At 42.6% G+C, this 22,339-nt stretch overlaps 1 protein-coding gene and 1 long non-coding RNA gene across 2 annotated transcripts in view; one reads left to right on the forward strand and one right to left on the reverse strand.

Annotated features, from left to right (window-relative positions):
* FIGNL2 (fidgetin like 2) overlaps positions 1–17,569 on the reverse strand; it is a 46,981-nt gene extending 29,412 nt beyond the window's left edge. Inside the window, exon 1 of the mRNA XM_072654717.1 lies at positions 17,349–17,569. The gene's annotated coding sequence lies outside the window, so the exon portion shown is untranslated. The remainder of the gene's footprint in view (positions 1–17,348) is intronic.
* Positions 16,930–22,012, forward strand: LOC140534081 (uncharacterized). Its single transcript, XR_011977162.1, has 3 exons — positions 16,930–17,373; positions 19,616–19,650; positions 20,447–22,012. It is a non-coding gene; the product is annotated as an uncharacterized lncRNA (long non-coding RNA).
* Positions 22,013–22,339: the final 327 nt, after the last annotated feature.

Genomic DNA, 22,339 nt, shown 5'->3' on the forward strand with positions numbered 1-22,339 from the left:
TAGTAAAGCAAAGCAAATTCTTTCACATGCTTATTTATTATGAGGATTTTCTCTTTTTTTGTTTAGCTAGGGGTGATGTGGGAGAGAACAAAATAAATGCTTTTTAATTGAAAAATTTTTAAAGAGAATAAAATGAGTGTGAGATCAGAAAGAGAGTTGTGACTGGTGGAAGGAATAGCCACACACATTCAAATTACTGACACGTAAGTGGAGAAAGGGCAGCTAGGTGGTACAGTGGATAAAGTGCTAGATCTAGAGTAAGACAGACCTTAGTTCAAAACCAGCCTCACACACTGACTAATTGTGTGACCTGGAGAAAGTCATGTAACCCTCTCTGACTCAGTTTCCTTGTCTGTAAAATGAGTTAGGGTGAAAATAGCAAACTGCTACAGTGTCAATGCCAAGAAATCCCCAAGTGGGTTTCTTCACAAGAACTAAGGAGGCTTTACATGAACAGACTGTTGTCCCAAAAGTGTGTGCAATTCCAACAAGGTTAGGTGGATCTGGATCTGTTTCAGTGTCTGGACCCAAAAAACAGACATTAATAGGTTGGACAACTTGGCATTTCTGCTAAGACTCTGTGACAGAAGTCTCTAGAAGAGTGCACCAAGAATATGTCTGGAGTCCTGTGCTTTCAGTAATCTTGTCAATAACTGGAACGAAGGTAAGATGATTGTCAAATTTGCAAGAGAGGGTTACCACAGAGTGATTGAGTCAGGACTCAACCAGATCTCCATAAGCTAGAAAGATGGGTAGAATCTTACCTAAGAAGACAAATTTATCCCCCAATCCCAGAATTTAGGGGATGCTCCAGCAAACTTCTGCTTCTACCTCACTGGTTCAAATCTTTTCTGTCCTTCAGGGCCTCAGCTGAAGTTCCACTTTCTCCAGGAATCCTGTTCTGAATCACAAGGGATTTCTTGGTCACCTGAGCTCCTAAAACACTTGCAGTTTGTACTGATCATTTTGTAAGTGACCCTACTTTTTCTTATCAAGGAAGGAAAGGAAAACAGTTACAAGTACTTATTAAGCACTGCCAAGCGCCATGCACGTACTTCATAACAATGATCTCATTTTGTTACTCAGTTGTTCCATGTATGTTCTCCATCCCAGCCCTCAAATCAATTTGAAGCTTCTTGAGAACGAGATTCCTATCTTTATCCCTTAGTCTTATGCACATAGTAGGTGCTCACTAAATTGTTTAGTAAGTGAATGAATATAGCAGTGAATTGTGGGATAGATGAATTAACGAACAAGAGATTGGGCGAGAGAAAGAATTTATTAAATGCTTACTTTGTGCTAAGCTAACACAGGCTGTTCAAGTCTCGAAATGCCAAATATAAAGCTACCCAACTGGATCCTGTTGAGGGTGCAGTTGGGAGAGAGGGGGCACAGTCAAGGTTTCATAGCAGGACCAGGACCAGAACCCAAGCGTTTGCATTCTCAGGGCAGTGCCTTTAGAGGTCTGAGAGATGCAGAAAATAAGTAAGTCCTGAGTGTGTTCTGTGATAGGATTTTGCTGAGAAGGTCCAGGAGGGAATAATGTATCTGATGGGAAAATCTGAATTCAAATTTGACTTCAGACACTTACAAGCTATGTGACCCCGGGTGAGTCATTTAACTGGTCTATCTCAGTTTCCTCATCTGTAAAACGGAGATAATAGCAGCGCCTACCTCCCAAGGTTGTAGTGAGGCAGGGGAATGAGATATTTGTAAAACTCTCTGAAAACCTTAAAGGGCTAAATAAATTTTAAGTGTTATCATCATCAACATTTTCACAGATCATTAGCTCCCAGTGACTGGTCCCGCTCCCTAAGCATCGCCAGTGGAAGTCTGGAGAGAGACAGAAGACAAAACTTGACACTACTGAGAATAGAGATCGTCCTCATGGACTGTTATTAGGTAATCCTGTAGGTCAGATCTGCTGGTCTTTGCTTCAGTGAGCCTCATGGCTACCTGCTCATTTACTTGCTCAGAGAGACCTTTAAGGAGGAAAGGGAATGGGGGGAGTAAGAAAGGGAAAACCTAGGGAGGGGTCCGGCACATAGATAACCTCAAAGAGCCAATAATCCAAAAGCTAGTCCTGCTTGACTTTGAAACTGATCTGGTTTATAGTAGATATGGGCTCAGATCAATAGTAAAACACATCTGTATCAGTGGGAGGAGTCATGGAATAAACTGTTGATCATTTCTTAGAGATAGCTATGTGTAGAAGGTCCTTAAAAAAAAAAAACGTCAGTTATAAGTTTAATTGATTTGGTTAGTGTTAAAGGGTCAAAGAAAAAATGCAGTCGTGAATAAAAAGTGGATCCTCAAGTCGGAAAGGCAGGGTCTCAAGACCTGTCTCTGACATATTTTGACCCTATGACCCTTTGCAGGTCCCTTAGCGTCTCAGTGCCCCTGGTCAACTCTCTCTGATTAGAAATTGCAGGATAACTGCAGATGTACACTGGTGGAGAGAATTTCTGCACAGGAATTCTATGCGTTCATGAAATCACAGGTCTGAATATTTTTCAGTTGTTTAGGGTTAAGTTTGTAATAAAAAAATTTGTATTGAAGGGACCTAGGATTCACGTCTTGGCCCTCTTCACGAATGAAGAACAACATTTTTCAGTCATGTCTGACTCTTTGTGACGTCATTTGGAGTTTTCTTGGCAAAGATCCTGGAGTGGTTTGTCATTTCCTTCTCCAGCTCATCAAACAGATGAGGAACCTGAGGCAAACAGGGTGAAGTGACTTGCCCAGGGTCACACAGCTAGTATCTAAAGTTGGATTTGAACTCATGAAGATGAATCTTTCTAACTCAAAACCAGTGTTCTAATCCACTGTGCTACCTAGCTACCCCATGATTTGCACATATTATATTATATATATTACAAGCCATGTTAATATCTTTTATTGCTAACATTACATATAATTTTATGTATATGAGTATCTGTGTACATATATGGGCATGTATGTATATAAGTATATATGCATGTATGTGTGTCTATCTTCTGATGCCTCATCATGGTATGGAGGTGACCCTGGGTTGCCAATATCACCAGCACCAAACACAGTGCCTTATACACTAAGGGACTTAACTTATTTGATGAATTGAACAGCAGAGAGACAAGATTAAGTAAATATTATGCAAGCTGGATCAATCTCTGCTGAGTCAGCTCAGTAGGAGGGACCAGGGTACAGAGGGATTAATCTGAGATTTCCTGAATGAGATGACTCTGGGGTAGAACTTAGAAGAAAATAAAGTATTTAGCACCAGAGACCTCATAATATGGTTTTTTAAAAAAAGTTCAACAAAATGAGAACTATCCAAGCTTTATTCTGGAAATGGATCCTTCTGACCTCAAGTATGCTTTGGAATTGCTTAATCAGCCAGCCACAGAATGTGGAACCAAACTGACTCCACTCCACCCAACATCCCTTAAATTGCATCAAGGAGTTAAAAAAACAAACTTGTCATCTCCTAGCTTCTCTCCACAATTATCATCCTTGTTGTGACCGTGGGCAAGTCGCTTCTCCCCTCTTAGAAACTCAGTTTCCTCATTTGTAAAATGAAGGAGTTAGACTGGATTAGAGGTGTCAAAAACAGAGATTACAGCCCAACCAGATTAAAATGTAATTAGGAAATATTTAACAAAATAAATGAAAATACAATAGAATATAGAAGATATTAATAATATGTGGTTTTCTAAGTCAATATGCCACAGGGATCCTTATGGATCCTTATCCATAATAGCTGCCATTTCTATTTTACTTTGATACTAAAGGAGTTTGATACTTTAGGAGGACCAGATGTCCTCCTAAAACTGCTAAGAATGTTCCAGAGTTTATGATCCCTGTTGCTGCTGTAATGCAGTCCATATGGACTCCCACTGACCTACTGCTTAACAGACTGACCCTAGTTGAGGTGAAAGAATGGTATTCTGGGAAAGAAGGTGCCCATTCTCTCTAGCTACAGACGAAGAAAGAATTCCAAATGGAAGACCTAGAGTGCATGCTTTGGTTAGGGGACTTCAAGCAGCTTCTTCTGTTTCGGAAAGGGAAGAGAAACACTCACGGTAATAAACTCACAGTGATCTCAGCTTGACATTCAACAGCCTTTCATAATCCATCTCCAGGTCACTCTGAAATTGTCCTTATTATGCTCTTGTGTACGCGCTACATTTCAGCCAAACTGGACCACTAAGCTCTTCCTGGCTTTTGCCAAACCCTCTCCCAGAATTCCCCAAAGCCTGGGACCCAGCTCCCTTTTCATCCCTAATTGTTGATATTGCTCTTGTCCCACATGGTACAATTCAGGTGTTTCCTCCCAAAGAAAGACAGCCAAGAGGGAAGGATTCTTAAGTGTGGTCTGGTCTGCGTCTTTTCTTTATCTGACATTCCTTCTGCTTTGTTTCATGCTTATTTGGATACTCACCTAATTACTCTCCCTGCCCCCAGCCCTCCACCCCCAAAAGCCCACCCCTTGGGGATAGTCTCTAATTTCTCCCATCTATTTTTGCTTTGGTATCAGTCTTCCACCCAGCAGCTATGCATAGTAAGTGCTTTAAAAATATTTGCTGAAACATTCTATGATGACCAACTATGACAGACTTAGTTCTTCTCAACAATATAATGATCCAAAATAATTCCAATAAACGCGTGACAGGAAATGCTAACCACATACACAGAAAGAACGATGATTCTGAACGCAGAATGAAGTGTACTATTTTCACTTTTTTGGCTACTTTTTTTCTTTCTTGTTGTTTTCCGCTTTTTTTCTGATTCTTCTTTTATAACATGACTAATGTGGAAATAGGTTTAATATGATTGTACATGTATAACCTGTATCAGATTATTTGCTGTCTTGGGGAGGGGGGAGGGAAGGAGAGAAAGGAGGAAGAAAAATCTGGAACTCAAAATCTTACAAAAATGTATGTTGAAAATTATCTTTACATGTAATTCGTAATGAAAATTATCTTTACAATTGGGGAAAATGCTATTAAGGAAAAATGTTTGCTGAACCTGAATGAAGCTATTGGGGGAAGGACAGGGAAGAGCTTTGTGGATTTTCAAAAAGCTTACATTTAATAGTCCCTATATTGGAAAATCTCATTGGATGATCCCTATTGCAAACTCCTCAGCCTGGCATTTAAGGCCCTGGTAATTTGGGCTCAATCTACCTTTGTAGATCTCTTTCACGTTCCATCCCACAACTAGCCTAGCTGTTACCTAAATTCCACATTCCATTTACTGAGTCCTTGAATTCCCAGGGGCCATCTGACCATGCCTGGAATGTAGGCCTTTGGTATCTGTGCCTCTTAAAATTATCTTCCTTCAAGGCCAACCTTGAATCTTTTCCTAATAGCTCTCCCCACCCTTCCCTTCTACCCCAATTTTGGGTGTTCTCTTTCCTCAAATCTCTTCGTATTTTATATCATGATTATGTTGCATCCCCACAGTCAAATAACAATAATTAACACAAAGTAGGAGGTAGAGTGGGAGGTGGGAAAGAGAAAAGGGTAAGGGATCAATTGCGATATCCAAACAGAACAAAATACAATTATGCTGTAAAAAATGAGGGAAATCACAGAGATATAGAAAGACTGATATGAACTGACGCTGAGTGAACTGAGCAGAACCAGGGAAACATTTTATACTATAATATTAGTATTATAAATACATACTTATATATAGTATAAATCAGTGTTACAAAAATGAATAATTTTGAAAGACTTAAGGATTCTGATCATCCACATGACCAACCATGTCTCTAGAGGAAAGAAGAATGTTACCCACCTAATAATGAATGAGAGATGATAGACCAATATGCCATATAAGAAGCGCATTTTGGGATGTGGTGAATGTGTCACTACATTTTGCTTAAAATGATACTTTTTCTCTCTCATTCTCTCTCTTTCTCTCCTCTTTCTTTATCTCTCTCACCTTGAATCCTTCCTTCCTTTCTTCCTTTTCTGTAGGTGGGAGAAAAAAATGAATGTTTGATCATTAAAAAAAGTAATTTTAAAATGCTTTTAAAACAAAAGCATAATGGCTCTTGAGTTAGTGGAGTTGAGTTCAAATTTCATCCTAGATGTTTACTACCTGTAAGACTTCAGGGTAGGGCCTCAGGTGAAGGGCCTCTGACATTCCTTCCAGTCCTATGTCTAAGATCCTCATCACCACCAGAAGAGGAAATTGCAACTCAGGGAGGTTAGGTAACTAGCCCAAGGTAATGCACTCAAGTATGAGAGGTAGATTTTGAACTAGATGCAAACCTTCCAGTACATTTTGCTCAATTTTTAGAGGGGAAGAATTGTCTCCTTTTTATGTGTGGGTGTTTGTCTTTGTATCCCCAGAGAGCACAAAGCAGGGGGTTTAATAAATATTTATTTAAATGAATTTAGGGAGGGGGATGGGTCTGCAACCTACTGAATTGAGAAAGGCAACATGGGAAGAACTAGGTGAAGGGACCTGGATTGGCATCCCTACTGTCTAAAGAGTGGTGAGGCCTTGGGCAAGTCATTTTTCATTCCTGTGAGCCTCATCTGTAAAACTAAGACAATTCTTAGTTTTAACTTAATTAATTAATTTAATTCCAGTCCTGTCTATCCCATAGGATTATTTAGGAATTAAGAACTAAAGGACAACAATGTTTTTGAAAAGCAAAAGATAACCTTTCCTCTCTTCCAGGCTCTGGGGCTCTTCCCCTCAGTTTCCTCTAGGCATTGCAAATTTGTTTGAATACTGGCCTGGACCCAGGCGACAGCCAGGGAGCTGCAGAAACAAGAAGATCCTCCGGAGCATTCCAAAGCGACAGAGAAAGTACTTTGAGATCAGTTCTGGTTTGGGATTCTCCAGGATGTGACTCCTCTTTCCGTGTACTCATGCCACCCTCACCCAATCCTTCTGAGCAGTAATGAGGTTATCATGCCCTCCTCCAAATTCCAGTGTCCAAATTAGTTAAATTATCTTTGTTAAATTATCTTAAATTATCTTACCCAGAAGGTATCTGAGCTGCCAGCTCCCTCCCACATATAACATGGCTTGTCACTCAGCACAGGAAGTCCCTCCCCATCCCCCACATCACACAGGACTTAAAGCTGGAAGCGACCTTAAAAATCAATCTCAGTATTTTACAGATGAGGAAATTAAGATACAAAGAGTGCAAGTGACTTTCCCTGGGACAAACAGCTAGCAAATATACGAGGCAAGGCTTGAATCCAAGTCCAGTGCCCTATGCATTAAACCATGCTGCATCTTGTGCCTCGCCAAATGCCAATCCTTTATTATTATTCCCTCCATCTACTTTTCCCCTCCTACTCAGGAACTGCTAAACAGGCCAGAGGCACCTCGATCCAAGACAGATTTGTTATGTAACCTCCACAGGGCCCACAATGCAGCTAAACAGTCCTTTTGCTCCTCCCTAACTCATTCTCTATCCCACTCCTCACACAGGCTATTGCAAGTCTTCTCTTCTCTCCCCAAGGCTCCCTCTTCCTCCACTCTCTCAGCTGAGGGCACCACCTCCATCAATTAACTCTTGGCATTTTCACTGGCTGTTCCCCCATGCCTGGAATGCTCTCCAACCACTTGGTTTCCCTGCTTTCTTCAAAAGTCCCAGCTAAAATCCTATATCTTGGTCCCCCTTAATTCTGGTGCCTTCCCTCTGTTGACTGTATCCAATTGATCTTGTATATATCTTGTCTTACATGCTGTCTCCTCCATTAGGGTGTGAGATCCGTGATGAGGACTGGCTTTTGCCTTTCTTTGCATTCCCAGAGCTTAGCACAGTGTCAGGTACACAGGAAGTACTTAATAAATGCTTATTTCATATTATACTTTACCCAGAAAATACAAACTATACAAAGCTCCCTCTTTTTTCTTCTTTATCTCAAAACTCCTAGACATCACCCTTCACTCTCTCCTCCTTCACTCTGCTCTTTGATAATTAGATGCTCCTTCTCTTTAAAACAGGAGACAAAAAGAAATACAATATAGACTCTATTATGTGACAAGCACTGAGCTAAGCACTTTACAAAAATGATCTCATTTGACCTGATGATCTGATTTGATACATGTAACCTTGATCTGTTTCCTCTTGTATTCTCCAGGAGATCCCTCCCTCAGTCATCCCCCACCTCAAATCATGTCTCTCTCTATCTAGTTCCCTTCAGTACTACCTAATGTCTCCCTCATCCTTAAGAAAAACTAAAAACCTTTCCTAAGCCCAACTATTCCCTCAAACCATTATCCTATACCTCACCTCCTTCTTAGCCAAATTTCTAGAAAAAAAGCTGTCAACAATTATTTCCTCCTTTCCTGCCTCAAATTCACCCAATTTTTTGCAGCCTGACTTCTGACCTGATCACTCAACTAAAACTGTTCTTTCCAAAGTTTTCAGTGATCTCTCAATTGCCAAATCTGACCACCTTTTACACTATCTCACTTTCTCTAAGACAGTTCAAGCAGCATCTTCTACAAAAGATCTTTACCTAATCACTCCAGATGCTAGTGTCCTAGCTTCCTTGCATTAATTTTGTACTTTTCCTGCATGTACTTAATGTGTATCTTTGATATAGGGTTAGGTACCACCAGTGTCAACAGTCTCTTTCATAGAGGCTATACCATTACCATATCTTTAAGACTTTGGAATCTTGCAGTGACAGCTTAAACTCCCATTGAAAAGTCAGTGATGCATCCAGAGAAAGAACAATGGAATTGGATCATAGAATGAAGCAGATCATTTTTTTTTGTATTATGTTTTGTTTTGCTTTATGGTTTCTCCCATCCATTTAATTCTTCTATTCAACATGACTAAGGTGAAAATGTGTTTAATATGAATGTATGTGTAGAACCTATATAAGATTGCACACCATCTTGGGGAGGGAGTGGGGAGGATGGGGGGAAGGAGGAAGAGGAGGGGAAAAAATCTAAGACATATGAAAGTGATTGTAGAACACTGAAAACAAATAAAATAATTTTTTTAAATAGTCAGTGATGAGTGAAAGTATGTACCCAGGAGTTTTCACTTTGACTTATGAGGAGTCTGTGGGGAGATCAAGAGTTTTAATCATGATCAACGAAGAGACAAAAAGATTGTTATTCTGAAGAGTTACCTCTTTGCAGTTGGAAAGACTCTGAAAATGGAGAGGAAAAAAAACCCTGATTCTCCGAGAGAAGTAAATTTAGCTCTTTCTTGTGAGTAAATAAGAAAAGGCTTTTTGAGAGACTTTGGGAAACCATGAATGGCCTGGATGTCACAAGTGAGAAGTGGAGGGTGACTGGCTATAATCTTCACAGGTAAAACACTGTGAATAATCTTTCTTCGTGTTAATATTCATTACAATGCTAATCAATTGTCACTGGGGTTTATTGAAGCCTCGGAAAGTAGAGGTTTGAGATATAGCGAAAGATGAGAAACTTCTTACGGGAAAAGAGATTTTTTTTAGTTTATTAAATACATAATATTTGATAAACTGGGTTTGAAGCTCAAAATTAATTAATAAGTGTGCCTGGGCTCTGGTTCCCTTTAGGAATATGGGTTAAGGCTAATTTTCTTCCCAAAGAGGTAACAAAGGCGAGGACTTGATTAGCCTAGGTTGGGGAGGTTGCTGGAGAAGGGGGAAGGCTCAAGCCATGTCCTTGGATACAGGTTCTGGAGAGCCTTTGGCTGTATGGATGTGGCTTGCTGGTCACCCAGGAGCATATAAAAAGTCCCATCTTCATGGGATGGGGGGGGTCTTTCAGCCTTGGTGGATGTCCCAAGACCATGTGAATCACCAGACTAGGTCTTGATGATTTGACAGGTTTCTATATGGAGATGAAAGGGGCCTATATCTGTGTGGGCTGAGTGTTACTGTACTTTTGTTGAATATTCTTTCTGTATTAGGCCTAAGGAAATCTTCTTTTATTAACTGTTCAATGTCCTCATCTTGATCCAGCTTCAAACTTGAACTAACAAGGTAATGGCTTGAATCAGTCCTACCCTTAATAACTCTAAACTTCGTGAAGTAATTTATAGATCATTAGGTAAATGTGAACAAACTTTTAAAATCTTGAATATAAAGTGCACCAGAGATAGCTTATGAATATCCAGACAAGACTTTTGTCATACACTACCCTGGAAAGCTTGGGAGCAGTGTTAAACCAAGAGGGATATCATTGGAAATCATTTGCCTTCAGCAGAGATAAGGAAACTAAGACACAGGCAAGACTTGAACTCAGGTCTTCCTGAATCCAAGTCCACTGTCCTATGCATTAAACCATATGCCCGTGCACTAAATCACTTGGTGACAGTTCAGACTAACAGTTCTGTAGATAAGTTGGATTTCTTCTTTGAAGTGAACTGTCCTCCCTTCATCACCACTACCTTCCCCCAGAGCCAACATGGATCATGCTCCGACCAAAACCATGAAGATGGTGCCATGGGCTATCATAGAAAAGTACTACACCTGTCTGGGCAATGACTTCCACACCCACAAGTACCTGTGCTAGGAGATGGCCATCACCCCCAGCCAGAAGTTCTGCCACAAGATATGTTATTCATCTATGAAGTAGATCCAGAGAGGTCCTGTGAGAGATATCTCTATCAAACTGCTAGAAGAAGAAAAGAGAAAGGAGAGGTAACTATATCCCTAAGGTCTCAGCTTTGGATCAGGAGATCACTGAAGTGGACCCTGATACCAAAGAAATGTTGAAACTCCTGGACTTTGGAAGTTTGTCCAGCCTGCAAGTTACCCAGCCTACTTTTGGAATAAATTCCAAATAAATTCCAAAAGACCAAAAGGAGCTGATTAATACTTATTTTTGACTTCTTTCCAACAAACTTGAGAAACTCTATCCCTCAAAAAATGAAATGGACGGTCAATGAAAAATTCAAAGATTATGTACATGGAGCTAAATATCAAATGTAAATTGACAAAAATATACAGATATATTTTGACTAGTAGCAAGTTAGTTGCTGTTCACCAGAGGATGGTAGCAATGGTGGCCAATTTTGAACTGAGCATATGCCACCAGCCTGGGAAAATTAATGTGGATATTGTTGTTCTGTCTTGAAGGCCATGTGACACAAAAACCATAGTAATTTCTAAAGAGGAAGTGAAAGCTAGATGTCGTACCTAAGGAGTCAGGTCATGACCAAATGGAAGTGTTATCTGGGAGTCTACAACTTCCATTAGACAGAATGTCAGCAGATCATCTGAGCCTTGGTTCGTTAAACCAACCTCTTTGTGACTTGGTTGTCTGAATGAGTAGAAGAGAGATTGGATGGTTGATGATGGACTGTGAGAAGTAATACAAGCTAAGAAGTAAGGCAATGATACTTAAAAGCTTGAGTTCCAGTCCTCAGAAACCATTCCATTGATGCAAAGATGGCAAAAGTTGAAGTTGTACAGAGATTGTCACTGTTGCTACACATGGGACATGGGGAAGTAGTTGGTGCCATACTGAGCATTTCTTATTATAGCCATGAAGGGAACAAGCATTTACTGAAGCCTACTATGTGCCAGGCACTGTGCTATGCCCTATACAAATATTATTTCCTTGAAAATGAAATAATTACCACACAGTAACTTTGGTCAGTAGAGGATTCAGAGCCAGTACATAACAGATTTTATTGGCCCAAGATGGCTGACTACAAAGAAAAGTATTGCCAAGTCATGCAGCATTTTTGTAGAATATAAGCACTAGCAAACCTTTGGAATTTGTCTGTATTGACATTTCATCACTGGAAGGAGATAGGAAGAACATAAGCCATATTTTGGATTGATCATTTCTCTAGATAGGAAAAGGCATACCCAACTAGAAACCCCATAGTTGCTAAAGTAATGTGGAAGAAGTATCTTTCAACGTATGGATTTGCTGCCAGGATTCACTTTGACCAAAGAAGAGTCTTTGAAATCAAGTTATTTAAAGAAATGCCAGCTTTGGGCAGGTAACTGAGAATTGTACATTGCCATCCTCGATGAGACCCACAATCTGAAGGTTTCAACCAAATGTTGATGGACATATGAAGAACATTCTGAAGGCTGAACACAAAGTTCAGTGGGGTCAACATATTGTATTTTTAGTTTATTAGTATAACTCCATTAGAAATTATACCATAGGTTTTATAACATATTTACTCATGCCTGGCCATAAATCATGCATACCTATTGATATGATTTAGAGTTTCAGAAACTGAAACAGATATAGTCACTCACAAACAATACTTATCTCGGTTGACAGAAGCTGAAGAACTTTTACCAACTGGCTATGACCTCAGCTTAAAAGAATTCTTTCAGAAATAAACAAAGGTACGATGTCCAAGTTTGTTATCAAGAACTACAGCAGGTGACAGGGCTTTGCTGAGAAACCTTGGGATTCAAGGAATCTACCACAAATAGGACATGTAGAGATGGCTAATGCTTTCAAGTTGCTGAGAGACTGGGTAACTTGCCAGTGAATAGAATAATACTAGAAAGTAGTGGAGGAGAATGCAAGGTGTCTTGGGGTGACAGGAGGGGAGAGATGGGAAGAAATTTGAAACTCAAAATCTTGTAGAAATGAATGCTGAAAACTAAAATAAATAAATAAATTTTAAAAAAAGAAAGTAGAGGAGGTTCTATATAATACAATTCATTTAAACCATCTATTGCCTAGATGGTTTAGAGTCAGTTGGACTCCCTGAGGATCTAGAAGTAAGTAAGGATGAGCAACTAAGAGGTGTTTGAGACTGTCCATCAATTATAACTAGATTTTCTGAGTTAGAAAATGGCTCAGAAAGATATGCTTCCAGTGAGCTTGACACCATGTCCAGAAATACAACAACCTTGGTATAGACTAAGGAGGTTCAGACAAAGTTCAAACCCAGTTTAGACAAAGTAGGGGAAGGGAGGTTAGGCAGTCACTTCCCTGGCTAAAACTTCATTTATAGAGAGCTCTAAGGTGGAGGCTTAGAGGAAAAAGAACCAAGTACTAAGCTTAAATATAAGGAAAGGTAGTATCAAAGTTCAAGTATTCATATAGAAAGGTAAGCAGATCACAAAAGAACCATCACCATTTGACTTCTGGCTAAACGGAACTTATAATGTTATAGAAAAAGAAGAAGCAGATAGTCATGGAGTCAGATGTAGTTCCTGTTGATAAATTATATACTGTGTTACTCTATACTTTTATGTATACAGTGTTATGAATATATTATTGTGATTATTATTATAATTACTAGTATGTCATTTTAAAGTAGTATTTTATTATTATTATTAATGGTAGTGTACAGTTTTTCTCCTTATCTGAAACAACTTATCAAGTGGTGCTTTGCATTATATTTGTATCATTTGTGTCTAATATTAAAGATATTTGATATACCCCAAATGATTTTTCAGGGGACTAAAAAAGTTTTGACGATGTGGAGAATAAACACTAGCTCCTTCACAAAGTCCTTCACAAAAATAATAGCTACTGTTTCTGTATCTTTAACAGGTATTGGAATCTTAGAACAACGATACTGAACTTTCATTCCTTGAGAAGTCAGTGGTAAGTATATGTTTTAACTTTGGACCATACAGACTCTGAAGAAGAGTTTGAGTATCATCTATAGAGAGACGGAGTTTTAGTTGTCATCTGTAGTGAGTTTAAGGTTTGACTACCATCTTTGAGAAGACACCAAGATTAACTGTCATTCTGAAGTTACCTGCCATACCTGGAGAGAGACGGAAAGAACAGAGAGAAAGTACTGATTTCCGGAGAGGACTGAATTTAGTTCTTATATTGTAAAATAAATAAGAAGAGGATTCTTAAAATACTTTGGATTTTCTTGGGACAGAACAGTGAGACTGCGATCTAGAAGTGAAGGCAAGAATAACAACAATGGTTAAGAAATAACACTAGCTACAAACTTCCTCATAGCTAAAACATTGCAGATAATTATGTCTTTGTGTTATTTTGGTTACATTGTTAATAAATTACATGGTTGGCAACTGATATTCATTTAAGCCCAACAGAGTAGGGGTTTGAGACATATTGAGAGATAAGCAATGGTTTACGAGAAAATAAGTTTCTTTAGTTTATTAAATAAAAATGTTGGCACTGGAATTCAGAACTGATTACTTAATTAATGAGGCTAAGATTTTCATAATTAATAAAGAAATATATAAACATGCCCCCCAATTTCCTTAAAATGCAAGAAAATGAGAATGACTAGGAGTAACAAGTCAAATGTGAGGTATAGTAATGGCCACTCTGCATAGGCTACACGTGAGCGTGACTGACCTTAAAACTAAGTTCCACAAAAATATATATGTTGTCTCCTCCTTGAAAGCAGGAAATTATTGCAGTTGTGTTTCCGTCACTTAGCACAGTGCCTATCATAGAGTGAGTGCTTAATAAATGCTTGCTTGATAGACTGACATATAGGCAGAGCACTGGGATATGAGACCAGATAGAGAGACAGACAGACAGACAGATAGGTATAGACAGCTTTTAATCCTAATTCCAACACTTGCTATCTCTGAGACTTTTGAGCCTCAGTTTCCTCATGTGTAAAACAAGGTTAATATTAATTGCACTACCTTCCTCAAAGAGTTGTGAAGAAATATGTGGCAAAACTTAAAGCACCATATTACAAATGTTATTGTTATCACGTCACCTAGTCTAGTGAGACTCCATATCCTAGTGATAATTCATAGCCTCACAACCCAGGTCGTCAAGTCCCTACTTACATACATTCTAGGCAGGGGCACACATATCGGTAACTCCAGATCCCTGCTCCACCCCCCACACCACTCCCAACCTCTATCTAACTGGCCTGGCATCATGGGAGATTTGGTCTTTCTCACTGGAGAGGGGGTAGGGAGAAGGTGTCTGACGCTGCTTCATATATAATAGCAAGGCAGAGCTAAATTCATAGGAAATAACTCCTGAGGTGGAATATATGGAGGCTGTCACTGAGGCTTCTGGGAAAGACTTTTGGCATTTGAGGGGAAAGCATCATTTTTCTGTCTCTTTTCTTTCCTGTCCTTTCCAGTGGGTATGGGATATTACAGGCAAAGTAGCTCCTAAGGCCCATTTGAATACTTTCTGTAAGAGGAAAAGATTATTTTCTAGGAGAGTTCCCTGCCTCTTTAATTCAGATCCCCAGCAGGGCCACTAGGGCCAGTTCATCTCCAGTATCTAGTGGACACCAGTAGTTTTCATTCAGAACCCCTGGCAGTTATCTCTCTTTCCTTTTCCCTTCCTCCCCCAACAGGGAATTACTTCTGTCGGTCCCCCCCTCCAGCCACAGGAAACTGTAACTAATTGTGGCCTGAGGCGCTAGCCTTCTAGCTCCTCTTCCCCCAACCCCTCCTCATATGTAGTAAAGGTTTTGGGGATAGTGGGCAAGGAGAGAGGCAGGGTTCAGATACAGGCACATAGGAATCCACATCTGAGAATATATTTTTTTTCTAGATGTGTCAGGGAAATTTTAACAGGATTCCACCCTGTAGCCACCAGCCCCTGTGCCTTGTGCTCAATCCTCTTTCCCCTCCCTATCCACCTCCTCCCTCTGTCCCGGCACTGGTCTTGGGACAAGGCAGCCCCTCCAGTCCCTGCCTGGGACAACAATCCCTAGCCGAGTCATTGGCCACCGGTCGCAGCAAAACACAACACAAACATTCTTCCGTCCTCTATTCTCCTCCAAATTAGGTCTCTATGGAGACAGGCACAGGCAGCCTGACAGCCCCGCAGCCTAATCCTGATTTAGTGACCATCCCAGTAACAGCCCACCCACCCCAGCAGCCTGGGCCCAGCTTCCCCCAGGCCCTCCCCTTCCTCTCTTCTCCTCTTCTTTTCTCTCATTTCCCAAGCCCTCTCCTTAGCTAGGGGGAGAGAATAAGGATCCGGAAAGATCCTAAAAATGGGGTCCAGGATACAAGGAGAGGGGTAAGAGTTTTCTGCCCTTTGGCCAGATGGGGGTGGGGTGGAGACAAAGTGACCTTTCTGATCAAAACTGATCCATGTAAAATGAGGGGGTTGGACTACATGACCTCCAAGGCCCAACAATAATAGTTCCCCTTTTCATAGCACTTTACCTATACTATGTCATTTCATCCTCACAGCTGTGACATGGGGGTAATTTTTCCAATGAGGAAACTGAGTTGCCCAGGGTCACAGAGCTAGTATGTGAAGTTAGATTCAAATCGAGGGCCTTCTGACTCCCAGTACAGTTCTCTAGCTACTGTTGCCTCCTGTTTCCCTGCCCAAGAGTCAAAGGACCTGGCTTTGAAATTTGCCTCTGCCATGTATTAACTTGGCAAATCACCTTCCTCTCTTCTGCAGCTCATTTTTCTGGTTTGTATAATGAAAGGCTCTGGTGGCTAGAGGATTTCTAAGGTGCCTTCTAACCCTAACTCTACCGCCTTCCATGTCTAATATTTGGTGGTTTTGAAGTAGTCACCTCCAGGGCTCTAACCTAGAGGAAGCAGAACACATCTCAAGGGCTCTCCTGGCATGTCATTGGGTGTCCAGAGAAACCCTAGGAGTCTAGGAGCCTCGTCTGATATTTCCTTTGGTGCAGAAGAGGACTGGGAAAAAAGAGGAATCTTCTGCTCTTATTATAAATACCCTGCTCCCTCTGGAGCCTGGAGTCTGGGGCCAGGAGGGAGGAAATGAACTGCAAAGAACCAGCAGACTCCAAATGTCCGAGGGGCACCAGGCAGGAGCCAGGAGGGGTTGGGGAGTCCTTTAGGCAGTGGGGGCAGGGTTGAACTGTGCCAGATAGTGTCTGCCCTTACTCTCCTGTCACTTGGGGAGGGGGTGGATTGAGAACCTATCCTGCTCCGACAACGCCCCCCCCCATACAACACACACACACACACACACACACACACACACACACACACACACACACACACACACACACACACACACACGCACACACACGCACACAGAGGCCTCTGGACAAAGACCTGACCGGGGTGGGAGGGGCCAGAGGGCCGGCCCCTCAGCTCCTACAGCCCCGGCGGCTCCTTCTGACCCACGACCCCAAAGATCGTAGCCCGTCCGGCGGCTCCCAAACCTTGGCAGGCTCCTCCCCAGAGCCAGCTGCAAGTCAAGGGTGCAGCGGCGGACCCTACTGAGAAGGGGAGCGCCCGGGGGCGTCCCAGCGTGGGGACTGCCTTCCCCGGAGTAGCTGACCCTGGGCTCCCAAGCACCAGCACTGGCCTTCTCTGCCCTCCCGACCCCGTCCCGGCTCGGCCCTAGTTCACCCACCCCAACCCGGCCCCGCCAGGGTCCGGCTCTCGGACAATCCTTCCGGACTCCCCGCCCCGACCGATCGCACACTCCTCGCCGGCTGCCCCTGCCCCGACCCCGGCCCGCAGCCCCCGCCCCCGGCCCGCGCGTACCTCGGCATCCCGGCCCCAGTTCTAGGTGAGCGTGCGAGGGCCGGGGGGGCGTCCGGTACCGGGGCCGGGCCGGGAGCAGAGGCGCGGGCCGGGGGCTGCGGGCGGGAGCGGGGGGGCGGCGGCGGCGGCGGGCCGACCGGCCGCGACGCTGACCATCCTGGGGACGCTGCTGCCGCTGCCGCTGCCGCGGCTGGGAGCGGGACTGGGCAGTGGGGGTGGCCGGACAAGGGGCGGCCCTGGCTCCCCCCTCGGGCAGGACCCCCTCCCCCGCCCCTCCCCCGCCCCTCCCCCGCCTCCTCCCCGCCCCGGCCCCCTCGGCTCCCGCCCCTTTCCCTGCCCCTCCCCCTTACCTTTACCCCTCCCTCCCTCCCCCAACTCCTTCCAGCCCTCCTTCCTTTCCCTGTCCCCTCGCTTCCCTGCACTCCTTCCCTTCCCCCCTTCTCTCCGCCCTCCCTGCTCCCTCCCCTTAGTCTCTTCTTCCTTTCCGATCCTCCTTTCTTCTCTCCTTTCCTAACCTCTATCCCCCACCCCCACCTCCCCAGGGCTCTCCCAGCCCCTCCCCCTTCCCTCCCTCCCCCTCCTTCTCCTCTAAGATAAATTAGCCCGGAGGAGAGGGGGAAGAAGGCGAGTGGCCAATGGTGCGTGGAGAGTTGTCCTGGTTTCTCTCCCCAGGAGCGCCCCAGCGCGTCCCTTTTTCCTCTCTCCCCTCCCCCTTCCCATATGGGGCCTTCGAAGCCAGAGTTGGGGGACAAGGAAGGGGAGCGTTGGAGAAAGATCACGAAAGTAAGGGGGGGCGTTTAAATAGGAATAGATTTGGGGGAAAAGGCCAAGGAAGGGCTGAGGGCTGACCCCTGCGCATAGGGCTAGGCACGAGTGGGTAGGGTGTGGCTGATCCCAGGCCACTGGGTTTTCCCCGTGGACCTCCTGCCCAAGGTCTGCCGGGATCTGAGCAGGCTTCCTGGGCTGGAGTGCGGGCAAAGGGTCAGGTGATGAAATGGAAATTCGAAAACCCCATTCCATCCCAAAGCACGCCCTCTGTACTCTACCCAACTTGAGCAAATGAAACTGTTTTCTGAGAGGCGAACCTTTTCCCCCTGATTAGTATCCTTTAGGCATTCAATAAATATTCATTAAATGCTAATATGATAATAATAGCTGACATTTGTATCCCATTTGGTGCTTCCACAGTCCTTTTGCATACATACATATATATATATATTTTATTCGGTTCTCACAACTAACTCTGGATTTTTTTTAGCACCATTTTACAGATGAAGAAACTGAGGCAGAGAAAGTTCAAGTGACATGCCTGGCTGAAGTCACACAGTTAGCAAGGAGGGGAGCATTCAGGTCTTATAAATGCTGGGTTCTTTCCACTGCAGAGGGAAGCAAAATTGACAAGCTTTGAAACTAAACAGCAATGCCTTGAACAGGAATGGAAATAAATGATGAGATCCTAGGAAGGAAGGATCCCTGAGGGCTGAGATGGTCAAGGAAGGCTTCACAGAGGAGGGTGTAACCTCCTAAGCAGCCTCCTGACCTAAAGGATTCCAGCCAGTCTTTTGCTTAAGACTGAAAAGTATTTCATAGATCATCTAGCTCAAGGCCCTCATTTTGGGGCAGGGGTACGGAGTGGGGGGGTGGGGAGTACTGTGGGAAGGTCTACAGTTTTTTTTCATCACCCTGAGAACCGCTGGAGATCAACAGCCTATACTTAACAGTGTTAGAAAATTCTCTTGGACAGAGAAAGGCCCAAGATCACACAATTAGTATGTTTTCCCAGACTCTCTATCAACAATTCCATGCTGCCTCTCCTTTTATAGATGAGACAACAGGCCCAAAGAAGTTAAATGACTTGCCGAAGGTCACACAGCTGTAGCTCTAGTTACAGTTGCTCACTCTTCCACTCAGAAGTCAGCAAGATCTCCCTTTGGTCTCCTGAGTAAAGTTCTAACCCAATCTTTCTTTGAAGGCCCTCAGCACAATCTTATTATTTCAGTAGGTGGAGTAACTATTCATATACTCCAAGTTCCAGCCAAACTGAGCTAGATTAAAAAAAAAAACAAAAAAAACACAGGTGAAAATTTATCTCTGCACTCTGCCTAGAATACCTAGTAAATTCTTGTCCTTTAAAGTTCAACTCAGATACCCTTTTCTCTATGAAGCCTGGACTGACCTTTTCCCCAGCCCCTCCAGCTCTGTACCTCCCACAGAATTTTGTTTTCTCCTTGCTAATAGACATGTATTATATCATATTTATTTTACAGGTCACATCCTTCACTAGACTATAAGCTCTCTAAAGGTAAGGATGTACTGTGTCTAAACTTTGTATCCTCTTAGCACTCAAAACAGTCTCCTGCTCAAGACAGGTACTTAAATATATTATTTGATTGCTCTGAATGCCATGTACACAGTAGGGATTTAATAAATGCTCATAGAATTGAACTACTGTATGTCTTACAGAGTCCAGTTTGGTATATCATCTGACAGAAATCAGATGTCAGGGAGATCATGGAAAAGCCCCATGAGGCTCCACAGTTAGATCATCTCTGTTCCAATCATGCATTCAGTTAGTATAATTCTCACCTGAAAACCCAGCAGAGCTCCTCCAAACACCCTGATTGCTCTTAGCTGGGAGTTCTCTCTCCCCTCTCCCATTTACCTAATAGTATTGTAGACAAATAGGAAAAGTGTTCACCCCCTTCAAGGCTCTCTTCCATCCTTTCTCCTCTTACTCTCTCCCTCTTTTTCTTCATCATCTTCTATCATTCCTCCTTTTCACCTACACTCTTCTTTTCCCTCCCCAGCTTTTCTCTCTCCTTTTCACCTCCCCCTTTCCTTTTTTCTCTCCCCACTCCTTCCTTCCCTTCCCTACTAATTCAAATACCTTCTTACCCTTAATTCAAACTACCTAAGCCAGGCAGATTTCATTATGTTTTCTTTGCGTTTACAGAAATAACCCCATTACAGTTTTGTGCATGATGAAAGATAGCACGTTCTCAGACGTATACTAATATAGTCACATATAGTAGCTATAATTTAGGTACTGCTTTAAGGATTGACACTTACTTTACCTATATTATCTCATTTGATCTCAGACATAAACATACAGAGGCTGAAACATGAACGTTGAACCAGAAATAGGCAAATGCACTCATAGCGTGCTAGACTGTATCATCTCATCTGAGCTCAGTTTGAAGGCTCTCCGTGTCTGTGTGTGATATGTGTGAACGCACTTGGGAAAATGTACCCATAAATGCAAGACATCATCATCATTCAGCCCATTCCTTTGGACTTGATCTACAAGATGATCAAAAGCCACAACATAGACTCAAAACCTATACAGAGTGTGGACCTGCCATGAGTTCTCCGTATTGGTTGATTTCCCTAGACCCCTTACCATGGCCACCTTTGTTTCTCCAAATTGTCCCTTGAGATGGGCAGGCAGAGGCTGAGGATAAAGCTGCCCCTGCCCCCTCCCATCAGATGATTAAAGGTCATTTGTTCTAGGATTGGGCATTTGTCAGCCAGGGAGGCTGGAATGATGTATTAACAGGGATTTAATGAGCTTGAGGCTGGAGGAGCTACACTTCATTTCCTGACTATTCAGCCAGGATAGGGATGGTGTGTATATGGGGAGGATTCAGATTCCCCCCCCCCCCCACTCTACTACTGCCCCATCCTGCCCCAAGGACCAAGCATTTCTACAAGGACCAATCCATTCTGCATGTCAGGAGTGTTGGGGATCTGTTATGGATTGCTGTAATAGAAGAAACTTTGAGTCTGAAGATTTCAAGTCAGCTCTGTTGTGAGCTCTGAGAGTCACAGTTCCCTCTTCTGTAAAATGGGGGGTTCCCTTCTACCTTTAACAGTCAATGAGCCTAAGAATTGGCTCATCTGCCTTTCTCCAAAGAGAATCCCACTCATCCAGCCCAGTGAAAGAGATGGCACAGGCTCCCTTGATCATCCCTTACAGTGTCCCCTCCCTACTGGGAAGTTCTTTCTTGGGTGGACCTTTCTCTTGTGCTCTTATTGAAAATCGGGAGAGATTGGTCACTTTTGACCTTGGTGGATCAGTCTTTCATTCAGTTCACGTCAATAGACATTTATTAAGCATCTACTATTTGCAGAGTGCTGAGCCAGGCCCTGAGAATACCAAGACTAAAAGGAAAAAAATCCTTTCTCTCCAGAAGCTTATGGACAAAGAATCAGTAGAGTTAGAGCAGGAAACTGCTTTAGAATTCACCTAATTCAATCCTCTCCTTTCCTAGTTAAAGCAAAAGGGCCTACAGACAGAGGTTAAGTGATTATTTAAGCTTCACAAAAGTATATTGGAAGGGGTGGTGGGGTATGACATTTATACAAATAATTAAAGGCAAGGTAATTTGGAGAGGGCAGCTGAATGGCCTAATGGATATAGCCCTGGGCTCACAGAGGTTCCCAAAGTGGGGAAGGGGGGGGGGCTGGAACTATCCCTAGGGGTGGGAAGTAACCTTGGGTGCAATTGGGGGGCATTAAATAAAAATAAGGGAGTGATGGAAACATAAGAAAAGATAAGAAAAGTTTTTAAAACCATTTGTGTATATTTCATCTTTTGTATAACAGAGTTAAAGTCATAGTGATTACATTATTTTCCAAATAAATACACAAAAGTGCAAATTATAACCAATCAATGGTCAAGTCTGCTAACAGGTCTGAACAAGCAAGTGTTGGCAGGTTAGCTTTTTGGGCATTGTCAGGAAGTCCAGCATGCTTCAACAGGAATATGTGTGTGTAAGGACTTAACAAAACACAATACTATAAGGCTACATGATGTCATACTGTGTCATCAAAATTTCAATGCAAGAAAAACCCCACAAATTTAAAATAAATCATTAAATTTAAGATGCATTATTTAAAAAATATATTTTATATTTTTTGAAATGACGCAAATTTTTTAAAAAGCCCATTAAAGAGGTTAAAGAAAGTAGATTACCAGGGGGTCACTGCAT

This window comes from Notamacropus eugenii, chromosome 3, assembly GCF_028372415.1.
Source record: "Notamacropus eugenii isolate mMacEug1 chromosome 3, mMacEug1.pri_v2, whole genome shotgun sequence".
Taxonomy (NCBI): Eukaryota; Metazoa; Chordata; class Mammalia; order Diprotodontia; family Macropodidae; genus Notamacropus; species Notamacropus eugenii.